Below are 18,493 nucleotides of genomic sequence, written 5' to 3'. Positions count from 1 at the left end.
GAGAAAAAAAGAACAAAAATTATATTGCACCTACTTGAGTGCTGAAGATGATATCGGAGAAGTGTTGCCAAGTGAATGCCCCACCTTGTGGAAGGATGTCACCTCCCTCCTCAGAGATCTGCCCACTCAGTGTCAACAGTTTATTTCCAGGCAAGTCAGTGATCAGAGAATGGACCTGGGTGGAGTCCACAAACATTTCACAATAATCTGTCTAAATTTAACCACGAACATTACGTATCCATACAATTGATCTGGTTGCGAACAATTCAGTGCCCTGAGAAAGAGCCATGCAATGGGATTTCATCCCAAAGTACCAGGCTCCCACTCAAAAGTGAAAGGGACAAAACATAGAATTTAGCCAAGGACTCCTTTGTTAACAGGGCCGAGGCTTATTTTTTTCCGTTCTACTCACATTCAAAGCCATCAATAACCTCGGTATCTCACCAACCTCCTCCATATTAACAGCCCTACCCGGTCTCTTCGGTCAACCTCCTCTTTTCAAATTTTTCTACCTTCTGCACGTCTAATCACCATGCGGTAAAGAGCCTTCAGTCACTCAGCCCCTCACCTTTGGAACACTCTGCGACCTCATAGTAGAAACTTGGGACTCTCTCATCATATTTAAATCGAACTTCTTTTCCTTTCGACTTGTCACGTTAGGGATTGCCACAGCGTGTCATTCTTTACCATGTAAGCCTATCTCCTGCATTCTCTCCTCTAACACAAACTGCCTTCATGTCTTTCCTCACTACATCTATCCACCTTCTCTTTGGTCTTCCTCTAGCTCTATTGTCTGGTAGATCAATCCTCATCACCCTTCTACCAATATACTCACTCTCTCTCCTCTGGACTTGTCAAAACCATCGAAGTCTGCGCCCTCTAGCATCGTCTCCAAAACACCTAACCTTGGCCGTCCCTCTGATGAGCTCATTTCTAATCCTATCCAACCTGGTCACTCTTAGAGAGAACATCAACATTTCTACCACCTCCAACTCTGCTTCCAGTTGTCTCTTCACTGCCACTGTCTCTAATCCGTACATCATGGCTGGCCTCACCACTGTCTTATAAATTTTGCCCTTCATTCAAGCAGAGACTTCTGTCACAAAACACACCTGACACCTTCCTCCACCCGTTCCAACCTGCTTGGACCCATTTCGTCACTTCCTTACCACACTCACCATTGCTCTGGACTGGATATATACAATATTCTGTGTTACTTCGGCCAATCTTCATTCCTCTCTTTTCCAGTGCATGCCTCCACCTTTCTAACTGTTCCTCCACATGCTCCCTGCTTTCACTGCAGATCACAATGTCATCTGCGAACATCATGGTCCAAGGGACTTCCAGTCTAACCTCATCAGTTAGCCTATCCATCACCACTACAAACAGGAAGGGGCTCTGATGCAGTCCCACCTCCAGCATAAATTCTTCTGTCACACCTACAGCACACCTCACCACTGTTCTGCTACCCTCATACATGCCCTGCAGTAGTCGAAAATACACGTACTTCTCTGCCACTCCAGACTTCTGCATGCAGTACCACAGTTCCTCTCTGGGTACTCTGTCATAAGTTTTCTCTAGATCTCCAAATGCACAATTTACCTCCTTCTGACCTTCTCTGTACTTCTCCATCAACACCCTCAAGGCAAGTAATGCATCTCTGGTACTCTTTCTAGGCATGGAACCATACTGTTGCTCGCAAATACACTTCTGTCCTGAGTCTAACCCCCACTACTCTTTCTCATAACTTAATTGTGTGGCTCATCAACTTTATTTCTCTATAGTTCCCACAGCTCTGCACATCACCCTTGTTCTTAAAAATGGGCACCAGCAAACTTTTCCGCCATTCCTCAGGCATCTTATCACCTGCTAGAATTATGTGAAACGACCTGGTCAAAAATTCCAAAGCCACCTCTCCTAGATGCTTTCATACTTCCACAGGTATGTCATCAGGACCAACTGCCTTTCCATTTTTCATCCTCTTTAGTGCCTTTCTAACTTCCCCATTACTAATCATTGCTACTTCCGTGTCCACCACACTTGCCTCTTCTACTCTTCCTTCTCTCTGATTTTCCTCATTCATCAACTCCTCAAAGTATTCATTCTATAGATAGTATTCTATCTATCCAGCACACTGCTGGCACCAGTCAACACATTTCCTTCTCTGTCCTTGACCACCCTAACCTGCTGCACATCCTTCCCATCTCTATCCCTCTGACAGCCCAACCTGTATAGATCATTTTCTCCTTCTTTAGTGTCCAACCTGGCATCCATGTCAACATATGCCTCTTGTTTGGCCTTTGCCCCCTCTACTTTTGCCTTACGTCGCATCTCAGTGTATTCCTTTCTCCTCTCCTCGGTCCTCTCAGAGTCCCACTTCTTCTTAGCTAACCTCTTTCCATGTATGATTTCCTGTACTTTGAGGTTTCCTTCACCAACGTCCATTACAATCTCCAAGAACCACAACTTTCTCTCCATCTTGGATGCTCAGAACTACTTTGTCTATCTCCTTCCAGAATTTGTCTTTCACCTCTATGTCACACCCTACCTGTGGGGCATAGCCACTAATTACATTATACATAACACCCTCAATTTCAAGTTTCAGCCTCAAAGTCTGCGCAGACCAGCTCGCTCCAGTCTTCACTCAGATCTTCAATAGATCTCTGGAACTGTGCGAAGTTCCATCCTGTTTCAAACGCTCCACCATCATTCCAGTCCCCAAGAAACCTGCAATCTTGGGTCTGAATGACTACAGGCCTGTCGCTTTGACATCTGTGGTCATGAGGTCCTTTGAACGTCTCGTGCTGGACCACCTCAAGAGTGTCACAGGTCCCCTGCTGGACGCCCTGCAGTTTGCCTACCAAGCGAACAGGTCTGCGGATGATGCAGTCAACATGGGACTGCACTTCATCCTAGAACACCTCGACAGTGCAGGGACCCACGCGAGAATCCTGTTCGTGGACTTCAGCTCAGCGTTCAACACCATCATCCCTGAACTCCTTTCATCCAAGCTTCTCCAGCTCAGCGTCTCACCTGCCATCTACCAGTGGATTCACAGCTTTCTGACGGGCAGGACACAGCAGGTCAGGCTGGGGGAGGCCACCTCATCCACACGCAGCATCAGCACTGGGGCGCCCCAAGGTTGTGTCCTCTCTCCGCTGCTCTTCTCTCTCTACACGAACGACTGCACCTCAGCGAACCCGACTGTCAAACTCCTGAAGTTTGCAGATGACACCACTGTCATCGGCCTCATCAAGGACGGTGACGAGTCTGCATATCGACAGGAAGCGGAGCGGCTGGAGCTGTGGTGCGGCCGCCACAACCTGGAGCTGAACACGCTCAAGACTGTAGAGATGATCGTGGACTTCAGGAGGCATCCTTTGCCACAGCTGCCCCTCACGTTGTCCAGCTGCCTTGTGTCAACCGTCGAGACCTTCAAGTTCCTGGGAATTACAATCTCTCAGGACCTGAAGTGGGCGACCAACATCAACTCCGTCCTCAAAAAGGCCCAGCAGAGGATGTACTTCCTGCAGCTTCTGAGAAAGCACGGCCTGCCACCGGAGCTGCTGAGACAGTTCTACACAGCGGTCATCGAATCAGTCCTGTGTTCTTCCATCACAGTCTGGTTTGGTGCTGCTACAAAAAAAGACAAACTCCGACTGCAACGGACAATCAAAACTGCTGAAAGGATTGTCGGTACCCCCCTACCCACCATTGAGGACTTGCACGCTGCCAGAACTAAGACAAGGGCGTGCAAAATCCTCTCGGACCCTCTGCACCCCGGTCACCAGCTCTTCCAGCTCCTTCCCTCAGGTAGGCGCTACCGATCAATGCAAACTAGAACTAGTAGACATTTCAACAGCTTCTTCCCTCTTGTGATCAACTTCTTAAACACCTAACCTATAATTCCATTACAACAAGCTGGCAATTTTTTGACTTGAGTTCGTTGTCACATTTCTGTGGGGCCAATTATGTATTACTCGTGCACTCACTGTAGTTGTCTCGCCATGCTGCACTATTTGCATATACTGGCCACTCATGCCAGAGTAGCATCTGCTCCATTTGCACACTGATTGAGGAGTATCTGTAACATTTGCACAACCAACATTGTCCCAGATTATCGCACTACTCGTCACTTTAAACCGCATACACTCCTTGAAGTCTCAGCGCCCTTTGCACAATGGTCATTGCACCGGACTATTGCAATATTAGTCATTCGAACTGCTCTAAGTGCTAGAGGACTCTGCATCTTTTTGCACAATTGTTTTTTTTTCAATGTCTTTATGTCTCCAAAGTATTCTGTAAATTGACTCTCTGTTGTACTAGAGCGGCTCCAACTACCGGAGACAAATTCCTTGTGTGTTTTGGACATACTTGGCAAATAAAGATGATTCTGATTCTGATTCTGATCACTCAATCTGATACTCTTCACCACCAAGACATTCATAGTTAACTCTTCCTTTAAAATAACTGCTACTCCATTTCTCTTCCCTTCCCATCTACACCATGGTAAAATAATTTGAACCCAGCCCCTAAACTTTCCAACTGCTCTCCTGGACACACAAAATATCAACCTTTCTCCTAACATCATGTCAACCAACTTCCGAGATTTTCCTGTCATAGTCCTAACATTCAAAGTCCCCGCCTTCAGTTCTAGGCTCTGTGCGTTCTTCTCTTCCTGACTAAGAAGTCGTTTTCCAATTCCCAGTCTTCGCATCGCCATTCAAAACAGACCTCGTTAAAATTACTTTCTTGATTATTGATTTGGATAGAACTACTTTTGTGTGTTTTAGACTGCTGTATTTTATTGCTATTTTTTAATTTCTTATTCTCATACTGTTCTTTTAACCTTCTACGGTGACCTTGCGTGACATGGAAGGCGCCCAAAACAGAATGAATTATTCGCTACAGCTTCGAGGTCCCTATTGTTTTTGTAGAAATACTTATTATTATTATTATTATTATCCATGGTTAATATTCACCCATGCGCGTGAGGCTCCACCCACTGGCGTTGAGAGGAACTGCAAGCGCCAGAACTTGTGGATGGGCCTTTGATGTTTGTTAACGGAAGATAAAATGTCCGTTTTTATATTTTGCAAACTCTGTAGAAATATTCCAAATCTATGCCTGTGTCCCCATTCTCACTTGGACAGCTCCTCTGCAAGATTTTGAAAGCTGTTCATGATTTGAAAACAAACAGTACGAAATGAGGTGGCACAGTGGACGACTGGTTAGAGCGTCTGCCTCACAGTTCTGAGTACCGGTGTTCAAATGCCCTGCCTGTGTGGAGTTTGCATGTTCTCCCCGTGCCTGCGTGGGTTTTCTCCGGGCACTCCGGTTTCTTCCCACATCCCAAAAACATGCATGGTAGGTTAATTGACAACTCTAAATTGCCCGTAGGTGTGAACGTGAGTGCAAATCGTTGTTTGTTCGTGTGTGCCCTGCGATTGGCTGGCAACCAGTTCAGGGTGTACCACGCCTCCTGCCCGATGATTGCTGGGATAGGCTCCAGCACGCCCGCGACCCTAGTGAGGAGAAGCGGCTCAGGAAATGGATGGATGGACAGTACGAAATGTTGTATTGAACAATAAGCAACCGATCTGCCACAACCAAAGTTTAAACAATGATTCTAGGTGTGAGAGTACAAAGTTGGGAGTGTTTGAGATTAATATTATTTTAATCCATCCATCCATCCATCCATTTTCTGAGCCGCTTCTCCTCACTAGGGTCGCGGGCGTGCTGGAGCCTATCCCAGCTGTCATCGGGCAGGAGGCGGGGTACACCCTGAACTGGTTGCCAGCCAATCGCAGGGCACATAGAAACTAACAACCATTCGCACTCACAGTCATGCCTACGGGCAATTTAGAGTCTCCAATTAATGCATGTTTTTGGGATGTGGGAGGAAACCGGAGTGCCCGGAGAAAACCCACGCAGGCACGGGGAGAACATGCAAACTCCACACAGGCGGGGACGGGGATTGAACCCCGCACCTCAGAACTGTGAGGCTGACGCTCTAACCAGTCGGCCACCGTGCCGCCTTATTTTAATCCATTTACTCAAATTTGTAGATAAGATTCAAGCTGATGGGTGTGGTCTTCTCCAAGTCGGCACTCCCTCTTCCTATGCCCCGTCCCTGGGGTATTTAACTCTAAACTCACACCTTTCTCAGAGAGTTGAGTTGAGTTGAGGCTAGTTTGATTTTTCCTTCTCCTCGTACCTTTGATGGGAGCTCGCCAGCTGGGTGGCCTGTGGCCAACCCCCTCCCCCTTCTTTTGTTCTTTTTGTCCTCGGCGCCTCCGGGAGCCACCACGTGCACAAACGCAACCAAGCCGGCGGCCTTTTCGATCGGAGAAGTCAACCATGCGCCTCTGATCGCTTTCCTTAGCCACGATCGGTCGGCGGGGCCTCAGCGAGCAACTGCTGGGATGCCGTACCGGCGGTCCCGCGCGCCTCTGAGGGCCGTAGCTCGGCCCACCACCAGGTCAAACGGCAGGGAAGTTATGAGCGCACCCAAACGGGACAACAACTTTCCTTTCCTATTTTTTTTTATTTTTGTGCATCTGTTCTATCTTCAACCGAACCTGCTTCGTTTCCGTCTGAGGTCCGGAGGAAGACCACCCCCAAAGACCACCTGATCTGCATTTGTGAGTCGACACTGCAATCCTTTCTATGATGTACAACATCAGTGCGTAATAATTGTGGGGAAATTGCTAGCTTCATATGAAATCCCAACTTTGCCTTTCACCTACAACCACGAAGAGCGACTGCCTTGCCTCTAACATGGAGCCGGTCGGTATTCCCTTGGAAGGATTTACAAATCATTCTTTTCTGTATTTATTTAGATTTTACACAACATCCCAACTTCACTGGAACTGGGATTTGTATTTCTTTTTAATTAAAGGGTTGATTATCACGAGCAAGGGACCATTCATTTTGAATCAAATAAAAAATACAGCATTTGAACAAACCGTTACGTCCACGTAATCAGTGCACTCATCCATGCCTTGTACAGATGTTACTCACCTCTGAAGAAACAGCCTCTTCTGATGGGTTCACCAACACCACTGTCTCAAGGATATCACTGATATTAGAAAATCCTCTGGCCTAAAGTGAACATACAGAAAAAAAAGTGCAACACAGTGTAGTAAAAGTCTTTCACTGGTTATGTGAATAGTTGAAACTTGAAAACACTGTCAACAGCCTTAATACATTGCTGCTTCTGTAATTTAACACATACACTGCCATTGACGGCTTTAGAAGTCAAATATCCATGTTAACTGGGAAGGCTGGCAATGATTAAGTGCAAGATTTGACAGTTGATCATAACATTCAATTCCCTGAAAAATATCTCTGAAAGTTTATTGCACTAAGAGTCACTGCCAGCCCAGGCACTGAGAGTCAGTAGCCTGTTACAGTAGCTCCAACTCCCTTTCTTTTCTTTCTTTTTTGTTTCTCTATTGTATTTTTTTCTCCCATTTGATATTATTTTATTAGTCAATCATGTATAGTCGAAGAATTTTAATGCTATTGGAAACTCCCGCCCCCCCCCCCCCCCCCTCCCCCCCATCTTTACGATGTTTCACCCTACAACCACGAAGAGCGACTGCCTTGCCTCTAACATGGAGCCGGTCGGTATTCCCTTGGCTAAGAATGTCTCCCAGAGGAGATATGGAGGGGGACGAGAGTCGGTGTTAAAGTGAAAATACAGTGAGAGCGACGACTGAATGGGACCAGAGATTTGAACCGTTTCCTGACAGGGATCATTATGCGGAATGTACCAAAGCTGTGCTGGATGGAGAAGAGTCACCACATACACACACTGTGTTATAGTATATGAAGTGCTGCCTCGATGAGTGTAAATACTTGCATTGTCTCTGCGGGTGCTTGCTTCTATTCCACATTGAAAAAGCAGTATGGCATTGGCAGAGAAGATATTGAAAAATTTTCATGAGCGCAACTCACATACTCAGCTATGCTGCTCATCCCACGAATACATATTCATTACAAATGTGGCACCATTATAAAAGGTAATAAACAGGCTTTTGAGGGGTATAAGATTGCCATGAAGCATGGTTAAAACAAAGAAATAAACTACAAAACACATTTCCTTACTTTTTTTTGGTCTGTTTATGTTCGGAGCAAATATTAGCAATTATATTTGTCTATTATTTTGTTATTCACAAGACATTAAAATATAATAAATATTATATGAATATAAGAACTATAAGATAATTTTTTTGCAGGCCAATTATTAAATTTAAACCAATATAATTTTTCCAAAATATATCTTCTGTGTGATTTCTTAATTTAATTTTTTTTTTATTATCAACATCCTCAAGGCAAATAATGCATCTGTGGTACTCTTTCTAGGCATGACACCATACTGTTGCTCGTAAATACTCACTTCTGTCCTGAGTCTAGCCTCCACTACTCTTTCCCATAACTTCATTGTGTGGCTCATCAACTTTATTCCTCTATAGTTCCCACAGCACACCAGCACACTTTTCCTCCATTCCTCCTTTGACCAAGCTGGTCAAAAACTCCACAGCCACCTCTCCTAGATGCTTCCATACCTCCACAGGAATGTCATCAGGACCAACTGCCTTTCCATTTGTCATCCTCTTTAATGCCTTTCTAACTTCCCCCTTGCTAATCATGCTAAGCCACTTCCTGGTCCACCACACTTGCCTCTTCTACTTTTCCTTCTCTCTCATTTTCCTCATTCATCAACTCCTCAAAATATTCTTTCCATCTATCGAGCACACTACTGGCACCAGTCAATACATTTCCATCTATATCCTTAATCACTCTAACCTCCTGCACATCCTTCCTATCTCTATCCCTCTGTCTTGCCAACCTATACAGATCCTTTTCTCCTTCTTTAATGTACAACCTGGCACACATGTCATCATATGCCTCTTGTTTGGCATATGATGCCACCTCTACCTTTGCCTTACGTTGCAGCTCAATGTATTCCTTTCTCCTCTCCTCTGTCTTCTCTCAGTGTCCCACTTCTTAGGTAACCTCCTTCCTTGTATGATTTCCTGTACTTTGAGGTTCCATCAACAAGTCTCCTTCTCTCCGTTCATGCCAGAAGATACACCAAGTAATCTCCTGCCTGTTTCTCTGATCACCTTGGCTGTAGTGGTCCAGTCTTCTGGACGCTCCTCCTGTCCACCAAGAGCCTGTCCCACCTCTTCCCGAAAAGCCGCACAACACTTTTACTTTCTCAACTTCCACCACATGGTTCGCTGCTCTGCTTTTGTCTTCCTCCCCACCACCAGAGTCATCTTACACACCACCATCCTCTGCTGTCTAGCCACACTCTCCCGCTACCGCTACCTTACAGTCAGTAACCTCTTTCAGATTACATCGTCTGCACAAACTGTAATCCACCTGCGTGCTTCTACCTCCGCTCTTGGAGGTCACCCTATGTTCCTGCCTCTTCTGGGAAAAAAAACTGTTCACTACCGCCATTTCCATCCTTTCTGCAAAGTCTACCACCATCTGTCCCTCCAAGTTCCTTTCATGGATGCCGTACTTACCCATTACTTCTTCATCACCCCTGTTTCCTTCCCCAACATGTCCTGTAAAATCTGCACCAATCACAACTCTTTATCTCTCTGTCTGGGATGCTCAGAACTATTTCATCTCGCTCCCGTCCAGAATTTCTCTTTCACCTCTAGGTCACATCCTACCTGTGGGGCATAGCCGCTAATCACATTATACATAACAGCCTCAATTTCAAGTTTCAGCCTCATCACTCGGTCTGATACTCTTTTCACCTCCAAGACATTCTTAGCTAACGCTTCCTTTAAAATAACCCCTACTCCATTTCTCTTCCCATCTACACCATGATAAAATAATTTAAACCCTGCCTCTAAACTTCTAGCCTGGGGTGGCCTTTCCACCTGAATTGTAAGCCATTCTACTCGCCTCGTGAGTTTGCATCTTTCATTTTTACATTCCTCCTCAAGCTAACACAAATGCTGCACTGCTAACACTCGCTGAACAAGTAAACAGAATGGAAAAAAACCCACCCAGACTCACCCCTCATTATTCTCGGGGACTTTAAACTCAGTTAAGTTAAACTCAACCACGAAATCCCTAAATACAAGTAGCACATCAACTGTCCTACCAGGGAAAATAACATTTTAGACCACTGCTATACTAAACTAAATAACATACCGTGCCATACCTTGTGCAGCTCTGGTCTCGTCTGATCACTTCTTAATTCACTTAATACCAACATAGGCAAGAACTTAAATGCGTGAAGCCCACGGTGAAAAACAGTGAAAAAGTGCACCAACGAAGCAATGATAGAACTTCAAAGCTGTTTAGCCTGCACAGACTGGAGCGTCTTTAAAAATTCAGCTGGCAGCCTGGATGAATATACGGACACTGTCACATCCTATATCAGTTTCTGTGGTACCAACAAAGTCATTTTGCATGTTCAATAACAACTGCCAAACCTAAGCAACTGCACCAGGCTAAAGAGGACGCATATCGAAGTTGGAATAGGGCCCTGTATAATCGTGATAGAAACCAGCTGACTAAAGAAATTAACATTGCAAGGAGGAATTATGCAGTAAAGTTAGAAAAACAGTTTACCTCTAACGACTTTAAATCAGTCTGGCATGCATTACAATCACTAACCAATTATAAGCAACCAACACCCCAAGCTGAGAACAATAAAAGACTCGTCGACGACTTGAATTCCTTCTACTGCAGATTTGAAAAGGACACTTTCACACCCAACACTCACCCAGCCGCACCACCAACCACCATCACACCTCTGACTCCCCCTCCTTCATTGACCATCCACAAACCGGAGGTGAGACGCATCTTCAAACAACAAAAGATCAACAAAGCGGCAGTGCCAGAGCTTGTGTCCCAATCCTGCCTCAAAGTCTGCACGGACCAGCTCGTTGTTAAATTAACATTTTATATTTAGGTATATTTGCGAGCACAGCTAGCTACTCTGGTAGTTATGTAACGGTAAGTTATCATTGTAATGATTAAATATTGATGAATGATTTGAATGATGATGAACCTTGGTTTATCATAATTGAGTGATATTAAGTATGCTAATCTATGATTTTAAACACTATCCTTGTCCTTTTCATTCTCTGGCACTGTACAACACAATCCACCCCGGGATCCAGCTCTCCTTAGATGCTGCCCTCACCAACTGGTCCCTCCCAGACAAGCAGTCGCAGACTGGTCTTTGGTCTGTGCCCCAGCATCACCAGTGAATCACCGGCGCCAAGCTGGCAACTGGTCGTCGATTCTTACGCTGCATGCTTGCTCAGCGACCTGGTGCAAAGGGAGCATTGTCGCAGTTCGAGGCAGCCTGCAGAAGGTGCAGCCATTTTGCAAGAGCGCAACATCCCAATTGTGAGCGACAAGTGTGCGTGGCACAAGATGGTACACTTATCCAATGCCAATAACAAGCTGCGGAAAATCTCCCAGGCTTTGTGTGCTCCAGTGAGGGTACAGCGAAACAATAGGAGAAAATGGAGCGCAGACCTGATGCCACTTTTCTGCTGTGGCCTCAAAATGTTGAACAGCTGATTGATAACCCAGAAGACCTAGCTTTCTTGGCCAGCATGAAGACCGATGACAAGTGTGAGAGTGACAAATTTGGTGTACTGGACAAAAAGCTGCAGGTCAAGATGAAACGACAAGAGGAGCGTCAAGCTGCAGCAGCAGCCAGGCGGTCCCAATGTGAAAAGGAGCTGGAGGAGATGACGGCAATGTTCACTTGGTGTCGGAAAGCGACGAGCCAGAAGAGGATTCTAACAGTCTGTCCATGATTTGAGGGCAAACAACCCCTCAAGTGTAAAAAAACTGAAATAAGTATCAAGTGTAAGAAGACTGGAACAAACGTTTTCATTCCACATGACATTCTTAGCCAACTAAGTGTTGTGTCACTGGCTACAAGGTTGAATATGTCACCAATGCAACAGGCCACCTTTACGCGTGGCCTGATAGAAGAGTCAGGCGGTGATTGTACACATCTCTCTGCATTCTACGCAACAGCTGACCAAGCAAGACGCCAAGTTCTGGAGACAATCTGTGAGGAGCAGCACAAGCAGTGGACACCACCTCCATTGTGCACCCTACACTAGGACAGCAAGTTAACACCGATGTTCAGCAATGTGCGCCAGTTGGAGGAGCGTCTTACAGTGGTGGTCGGCAGATGCAGAGTGGCTGAAACTGCTTAGTGTCCCAGCGTATAAGAAGCAGACGAATGAGGAAAGTGGAGTGATCATTGGCCGATTGACATGCAAGTTGCTGCAGGACTGGCGCTGCGCTGACCAAGTTGTCAACATGGCTTTTGACACCACCGCGTCAAACACCGGCCATCTCACGGCAGCTTGCATTTCCATACTGGTCTCACTGGGAGACCACTGCTTTGGTCTGGGTGCCGTCACCACCTTGGTGAGGTCCTCCTGAACCAGGTTTTCACAGAACTGAAGGTCGAGTCATTACGCTCGCCAGAGGTTTCCTCGTTCACACGTTTGAGAGACAACTGGAACCCGTTACCACAAGAACCCAGAAGCCAATGGTCCCGCTACATTCCTGGCAACACGGAGCAATCATTCATGGGAAAGTTCCGCGCTGAACTTGTCATATATATATATATATATATATATATATATATATATATATATATATATATATATATATCCAACCATCCATCCATTTTCTGAGCCACTTCTCCTCACTAGGGTCGCGGGCGTGCTGGAGCCTATCCCAGCTATCATCGGGCAGGAGGCGGGGTACACCCTGAACTGGTTGCCAGCCAATCGCAGGGCACATACGAAACAAACAACCATTCGCACTCACAGTCACACCTACAGGCAATTTAGAGTCTTCAATTAATGCATGTTTTTGGGATTTGGGAGGAAACCGGAGTGCCCGGAGAAAACCCACGCAGGCACGGGGAGAACATGCAAACTCCACACAGGCGGGGCCGGGGATTGAACCCGGGTCCTCAGAACTGTGAGGCTGACGCTCTAACCAGTCGGCAACCGTGCCGCATATATATAAGAATCAGAATCGTCTTTATTTGCCAAGTATGTCCAAAAAACTTAAATTATTTTAACAAATGGCTGCAATATAACAAAGAGTGACAAATTTAAGGGGGTCTGAAAACTTTCCGTACCTACTGTATGTAAAATAACATGGTATGGCCACCAAACCACAACCAAAATAGACACAAAGGAGAAATTACAAATACTGCTCAGCATTTCTAATCACAATTACCCTACAAAGCCTATGAGCAAACTCCAACCATACCACAACTCCTTCTCTTATTCCTCCCTTTGTGTTATCCTAACGGCCATTAAAAATACGCTTTACTCACACAAAAAATACTTAAGCAATCACAGGCTTCACAAGGCTCATTGGCTGTTGCCATGGGGACACTGATGTGGCTGTCTCTGTCAGCTTAGTTACACTGACCCAGTCTTGGCTGAGGGAGACGCATTGCAGCATTTCTGCAAGAGGGAGGGATCGCTTATGCTGCATGACAGTGCATGCAGCATCCAACAGTATAGGAAGTGAACACCAGCAGCAGTATCACATGAATGCAGTCACTTCTAACAGGAGCTATATTTAGATTGAAAGATTTTTCTGCTTCTTTCCACTAAAAGAATGACACCACTATTTACAGGTGTTTTGGAGAAACCTTCATTATACTGGTCAGAAAGGGAAATATTTTACAGTACTAATCTGTGTAAAACAATGACCAGCCATTGTTCGACACGATGTTTGGTGAGTAAACAAACTGTGGTCCAATTTGTAGCTGGTTCTCTGTAGCAACTGCTCATGAAATGGCGAGAGAGTAATAGTTTATTGGTTTAACCAACATGAGAAAGCACAGGCACATACTAACAGCAAGTCAACAATAACATCCATCCTGTTAATAGGGTTCAAGGGCGTGATGATATATGGATAAATGTCAAACATTATGCGACATTACTCTTTATTCCAGTCATGTATTGCACAGAAATTTTCACGTGAAGCTACAACAGTACTATCAGCTAAACTTAGTACACAATTTGACACAACCCCCCCAAATTGAGGCTGTAGGTTTACAATACTAATGTCAATATAACTGCAATATTTGTGATTGTCATTAAAAGCCACATCGGCACCAAGAGATCCAGTTCAGTTCAGCTCATGATCCTGATCTGGCTGATCTGTTTCCGTTGCAAGATGCAGTCAGTTTTCCACTTCAAAATAGCACAGCGAGAAAGTGTGAAACCATATGCCGCATTGAATGCATCAGTCAGAACGAGACATGCTATGGAACAACAATAATGCTGGACAATGAACCCTCTTGTATTTACTCTTCACTATGTGGCTGATTCAAGGGAAGCTGAGGGATACAAGAAAGTGGGCTATCGTGGGTGTTTATTTTTGTCATTTCTAGCTGCGTATTCTCAAATATTACAATGGCAGTGATGATAGAAGTAACCAGCAATAGTGTTTAGTAGTACCAAATTGTACTGCTTTTTGGGGCAAGGGAAAAGCGTCAATAGGTTGTCATGCCCAGGCAAATGAATGTCATGCAGAAAAAAAAGGTGGCATAATCCCAACATTCCTCTTCCTTCATGGTTGGCATTCTTTGCTCAGGGAACCAGAAGCAGTGGTATTATCTCTGTACCGGTATCTGTTTTCATAAACGTCACAACCTTTGAAAATGAAAATGCCGGAAACAGTATCAAACTGAACTACTTCATGTTAGACAGAAGCCAATTGTTAAGCAGTCTACTTTGAAATGAGCAGGTATCAAAAGCGTTATCTGTGAGAGAGCAAGTTAAAGTCAGCAGATTGCCGGTACCTCCCCTGCACCTGTTGCTTTGAAGAATCTTAATCAAATTGAGCTTTGAAAAGATGTAAAAAAAATAGTAACAAATGATGTCAACCTAACTATCATTGGGAACAATTTACAGTAACTGCTAAAAACATTTTCATTCCAACCAAAGTTGATGATGAGGACAAAACCCATCACTGGTCACTAAAGTTTGACCACATTCTTTTCTCGTTCCTGATTCAATATATTGAACTCAAACAAAGATTACAAAGAATAGATTTAAGCTCAGTGGTCTGTGAATTCTTCTTTGGCGTGCCAAAGTGTGTTGCTGCCCGGGCACACAAGGCTTCCGTAATGCCCCCTCAACGGGGGATGATAGAAATTTCCCGTCCTTCAATTCCATTCTTCGCCAATAAAATCCATTTGTCTACATGGGGTTGGCGGGGTGGGGAGCATTTTGATGCCACCAAACCCCCACCCTCAAGGTGGATGCCCGGGGTCACTTCCACATTCTGCTGTATGGCCTACACTCCCCTACAACGCCTGCACATGGACCTGATGAGGATGGTCGAGAGATGAAGAGAACATTGTGAAACACGTTTAAACAGTGAGTCAAATTGATTGATGCTGCAAATTGATCTTTAGATGATATAACTCACAAATATATATTTATTCCAAGCTGAAAGAAGCTTCCAGTATTGCTACATCAATGGCCAACAGCACCTAAAATGTAGTAGCGCATCTGTGTAATTAGATTGAGTAGTGTGAGCCATTAGTTTGCAAACTGGGATCCAATCCAATAATGAACCTCCTACCACTGAGAATCCCTGAAAATAAGAAACACAAACAAGTACAGTATAAAGGTTTCATAAAATGTATCCATCCATCCATTTTCTGAGCCGCTTCTCCTCACTAGGGTCGTGGGAGTGCTGGAGCCTATCCCAGCTATCATCAGGCAGGAGACGGGGTACAACCTGAACTGGTTGCCAGCCAATCGCAGGACACATACAAACAAACAACCATTCGCACTCACATCCACACCTACGGGCAATTTAGAGTCTCCAATTAATGCATGTTTTTGGGATGTGGGAGGAAACCGGAGTGCCCGGAGAAAACCCACGCAGGCACGGGGAGAACATGCAAACTCCACACAGGCGGGACCGGGGATTGAACCCGGGTCCTCAGAACTGTGAGGCTGACGCTCTAACCAGTCGGACACCGTGCCGCCTCATGAAGATTTAATTTTTGTATTTTAGTTTTTATTAGGCCAGTTGTGCATTTCATTCCATAACCTGCAAGCTGTCCCAAATAATATCAGCTGGGAACAAAAGGTGGGAGAGAACAGCATGAGATTCGTGAAATGTCGCTCAAAAGAATGGCTCTGCTGATTACTGCTTGTGATGGTGTTGGCTTTAAAACCAGGGTGGAATTTTACCCAATACAAAAATACAAATAGAGGCACTGTGGACTTGGTTTGAATGTTAAAGGCACCAAAAATACCATAAAAGCAGAAAATACAATTTGGAAAGTAAAGAGTACATTGCGTTACTTGGGTAGTATAGCGATAGTGATAGTGTACTGGTACAGTCGCCTGACTTGGGTGCAGGCAGCGTAGGTTCAGTTCAGAATCAGCATCAGAATCATCTTTATTTGCCAAAAAACACACAAGGAATTTGTCTCCGGTAGTTGAAGCCGCTCTCGTACGACAACAGACAGTCCATTGACGGACATTGAGAAAAACAGTCACTGAGCAATAAAAGGTTGCTAATTATCTGGTAATGCCGGTACAATAATTTTTTTAAATTTTTATTTATTTATTTTTTTTTTTTTACAATTGTGCAAAAAGATGCAGAGTCCTCTAGCACTTAGAGCAGTATGAATGACTAATATAATAGTAATAATAATAATAATAGTCGGGTGCAATGACCATTGTGCATAGGGCGCTGAGACTTCAAGGAGTGTATGCAGTTTAAAGTGACTTGTAGCGCGATAATCTGGGACAATGTTGATTGTGCTAATGTTGAAGATACTCCTCAGTCAGTGTGCTAGTGGGGCAGATGCTACTCTGGCATGAGTGGCCAGCATTGGTCAACAACAGATATGCAAATAGTGCAGCGTAGTGAGACTACTACAGTGAGTTCACGAGTATGTATAATTGGCCTGACAAAAATGTGACAACAATCTCAAGACAAAAAAATTGGCAGCATGTTGCAATGGAATTGTAGGTTAGGTGTTTAAGAATTGCGGTGGACGACTGGTTAGAGCGTCTGCCAGCCTGTGTGGAGTTTGCATGTTCTCCTCGTGCCTGTGTGGGTTTTCTCCGGGCACTCCGGTTTCCTCCCACATCCCAAAAACATGCATGGTAGGTTAATTGAGGACTCTAAATTGCCTGTAGGTGTGAATGTGAGTGCGAATGGTTGTTTGTTTGTATGTGCCCTGCGATTGGCTGGCAACCAGTTCAGGGTGTACCCCGCCTCCTGTCCGATTATAGCTGGCATAGGCTCCAGCACGCCCGCAACCCTAGCGAGGAGAAGTGGCTCAGAAAATGGATGGATGTTTAAGTAGTTGATTGCAAGAGGGAAGAAGCTGTTGGAATGTCTGCTAGTTCTAGTTTGCATTTATCGGTAGCGCCTACCTGAGGGAAGGAGCTGGTAGAGCTGGTGACCGGGATGTGGGGGGAGAGGATTTTGCACGCTCTTGTCTTAGTTCTGGCAGCGTGCAAGTCCTCAAGGGCAGCGTGCAAGTCCTCAAGGGTGGGTAGGGGGGTACCGACAATCCTTTCAGCGGTTTTGATTGTCCGTTGCAGTCAGAGTTTGTCCTTTTTTGTAGCAGCACCAAACCAGACTGTGATGGAAGAAGACAGGACTGATTCGATGACTGCTGTGTAGAACTGCCTCAGCAGCTCCTGTGGCAGGCCGTGCTTTCTCAGAAGCCTCAGGAAGTACATCCTCTGCTGGGCCTTTTTGAGGACGGAGTTGATGTTGATCGCCCACTTCAGGTCCTGAGAGACTGTAATTGCCAGGAACTTGAAGGTCTTTACGGTTGACTGTTGACACAAGGCAGCTGGACAGCGTGAGGGGCAGCTATGGCGAAGGATGCCTCCTGAAGTCCACGATCATCTCTACAGTCTTGAGCGTGTTCAGCTCCAGGTTGTGTCGGCCGCACCACAGCTCCAGCCTCTCCACTTCCAGTCGATATGCAGACTCGTCACCGTCTTTGATGAGGCCGATGACCGTGGTCATCTGCAAACTTCAGGAGTTTGACAGCCGGATGCGTTAAGGTGCGGTCGTTCGTATAGAGAGAGAAGAGCATCGGAGAGAGGAGACAACCTTGGGGTGCCCCAGTGCTGATGCTGCGTGTGGATGAGGTGGTCTCCCCCAGCCTCAACTGCGTTGGCTAGTGTGCTATTGTTCTCATCCATCCATTTTCTGAGCCGCTTCTCCTCGTTAGGGTTGCGGGCGTGCTGGAGCCTATAATCGGGCAGGAGGCGGGGTACACCCTGAACTGGTTGCCAGCCCTGCGTTGGCTAGTGTGCTATTGTTCTCAGCTTGGGGGGATCGTCACTTGTCAGCGATTGGAAAGCATGCCAGACTGATTTAGAGTGGTTAGTGCTAAACTGTTTTTCCAACTTTGTTATATAGTATCTCTTTGCAATATTAATTTTTT

General features: G+C 45.4%; 1 protein-coding gene across 1 annotated transcript in view; it reads right to left on the bottom strand.

Moving 5' to 3' along the window:
- The window catches only part of map1aa (microtubule-associated protein 1Aa), a 53,280-nt gene that overhangs the window by 14,248 nt on the left and 20,539 nt on the right, over positions 1–18,493 (bottom strand). The window contains exons 2-3 of the mRNA XM_061764875.1: positions 7,024–7,104; positions 35–175 (exon numbers count right to left, since the gene is read on the bottom strand). The gene's annotated coding sequence lies outside the window, so the exon portion shown is untranslated. The remainder of the gene's footprint in view (positions 1–34; positions 176–7,023; positions 7,105–18,493) is intronic.

The sequence above is a fragment of the Phyllopteryx taeniolatus genome, unplaced genomic scaffold (genome assembly GCF_024500385.1).
Source record: "Phyllopteryx taeniolatus isolate TA_2022b unplaced genomic scaffold, UOR_Ptae_1.2 contig_24, whole genome shotgun sequence".
In the NCBI taxonomy this organism is placed as follows: Eukaryota; Metazoa; Chordata; class Actinopteri; order Syngnathiformes; family Syngnathidae; genus Phyllopteryx; species Phyllopteryx taeniolatus.
The sequence above is the reverse complement of the archived record's forward strand: the minus strand, read 5'-3'. Positions and strand labels throughout refer to the sequence as shown.